Source organism: Mustelus asterias, chromosome 1, assembly GCF_964213995.1.
Source record: "Mustelus asterias chromosome 1, sMusAst1.hap1.1, whole genome shotgun sequence".
NCBI lineage: Eukaryota > Metazoa > Chordata > Chondrichthyes > Carcharhiniformes > Triakidae > Mustelus > Mustelus asterias.
The window spans coordinates 192,740,568-192,742,966 of NC_135801.1; the positions used below are offsets into that span (position 1 = coordinate 192,740,568).

At 44.3% G+C, this 2,399-nt stretch overlaps 1 pseudogene; it reads right to left on the bottom strand.

Moving 5' to 3' along the window:
* Positions 1–322: 322 nt before the first annotated feature.
* Positions 323–2,154, bottom strand: LOC144505108 (M-phase phosphoprotein 6-like; annotated as a pseudogene).
* Between the last annotated feature and the right edge of the window lie 245 nt (positions 2,155–2,399).

Sequence of the window (2,399 nt, forward strand, 5' to 3'; positions counted from 1 at the left end):
TATTGAATTCAAATTCCACCATCTGCCGTGGCAGGATTCGAACGCGGGTCCCCAGAACACAAGCTGAGTTTCTGGATTAATAGTCTAATGATAATAACACTCGGCCATCGCCTCCCCATAAATTAAATTTAGCAATTAGCCACAAGTTGCCCTTTTTAAAAAATTCTTCACAAAATATTTTCGTTGCATTTCATTTCTAATTTTAGTATTCAAACAAAATTAGTATTTCCATAATTACAATAAGCAGCTCGCTGCTGCAGAGTTTCAGGCAGGAAGTTCATCGCCGTACAAAGGAAAATGTTTAAAGGCACACTTGTGTTATTCATTCCTGAGGTTTAATAAATGCCTTCTTGACTTTACTACCCCTGGTGTTCGCTTCTGTTTCTACACTTTGAGGAGCTGATGAGACTCTTTTTTTGTTAAATTTTCTTTTTATGGTTCCCACCAAGCTTTCATATCTCCTAGCCATTTCTTCATCTGAAACATCTAACTCCTTCTTAATGTCTTCACCAGGTTCTTCATTTTCATTCTAGGAATACATCTATGCAACTACTTTCTCTGTCTCTGGATTAAAACCTTTAAAGGACATTCGGCAGTGTGGAAGAACAGAGGGGTCTTGGGGTCCGGGTTCATAGGACGTTCAAAGCGGTGTCGCAGGTAGAGGCTGTGGTTAAGAAGGCGTATGGAATACTGGCCTTCATCAATAGAGGAATTAAGTTTAGAAATCGGGAGATAATGCTGCAGCTGTATAGGACCCTGGTCAGACCCCACCTGGAGTACTGTGCCCAGTTCTGGTCGCCTCATTACAGAAAGGATGTGGAAGCCATAGAACGGGTGCAGAGGAGATTTACAAGGATGTTGCCGGGATTAAGTGGTATGCCTTATGAGGATAGGTTGAGAGAGCTAGGTCTATTGTCCATGGAGAGGCTAAAGATGAAAGGTGACCTGATAGAGGTGTATAAGATGTAGAGAGGTATTGATAGAGTGGATTCTCAGAGGCTTTTACCCAGGGCTGAAATGGTTGTCACGAGAGGCCACAGGTTTAGGGTGCTGGGGAGTAGGTATAAAGGAGATGTTAGGGGTAAGTTTTTCACTCAGAGGGTGGTGGGTGCGTGGAATTGGCTGCCGGTGGTGGTGGTGGTGGAAGCGGATTCGATAGGGTCTTTTAGGAGACTTTTGGATAGGTTCATGGAGGTTAGTAAGATAGAGGGTTATAGATGAGCCTAGAAGGTAAGGAAATTGTTCGGCACAACTTGTGGGCCGAAGGGCCTGTTTGTGCTGTAGCTTTTCTATGTTCTATGTTCTAAACAGAATCACAGAATACTATAGTGCAGAAGAGGCCCTTCAGCCCATCGAGTCTGCACTGATGCATGAAATGCCCTGACCTGCCCACCTAATCCCACTTGCCACCACTTGGCCCATAGCTCTGAATGTTATGGCGTGCCAAGTACTCATCCAGGTACTTTTTAAAGGATGTGAGGCATCCCGCCTCCACCACCCTCCCAGGCAGCGCATTCCAGACCCTCACCACCCTCTGGGTTAAAAAGATTTGCCTCAAATCCCCCTAAAATTCAGACCCCCCACTTTTAACCTGTGTCCCCTAGTAACTGACCCCTCAACTAAGGGGAACAGCTGCTCCCTATCCATCCTGTCCATGCCCCTCATAATCTTGAACATGTCAATCAGGTCCTCAGTCTTTGCTCCAGAGAAAACAACCCAAGCCTATCCAACCTCTCTTTATAACTTCAATGTTCCATCCCAGGCAACATCCTGGTGAATCTCCTCTGCATCCCCTCCAGTGCGTTCATGTCCTTCCTATAATGTGGCGACCAGAACTGCGCACAGTGCTCCAGCTGTGGCCTCACCAAAGTTCTACACAACTCCATCATGACCTCTCTGCTTTTGTAATCTATACTCAGAGAGGTCATATTGGAGTTGTACAGGAACAGAATGGCCTCATGGCACAAAGCTCTTTTCTTCAATAATATGACTCTCTTTTCCCTCCAATTCTGGTAAATCCAAATGCCAGTGTTCATCATTAATTATCTTCTTTTCTTCTTCTTCCAACTGCTTTAGTTTCTATATCCAACTCCTCTGCATAAACTTAATCTTCAGCAGGTTTTTCGATAATTTCATCGCGCTTTCTCTGGCCATTACTTTTGGCAGGAAGGAACCACAAAACAAAAATGCCAAAGTTAGATAAACGAAAGCTAGCGGGTGGGCGCTCTCCCTCTGTTGCCCTTTGGGTTGGGAGAAGTTGAGTTTTATTCCAGCTTTAAACAGGGGTATAGTCAGAGCAGCGAGTTAATTAGATTCCAGCATCTGCAGTATTTTGCCTTTATTTTAGTTAGTTAGATAAATGGCTTAAACTGTTTTCGGAAGCTTGAATCAGGGAGCAT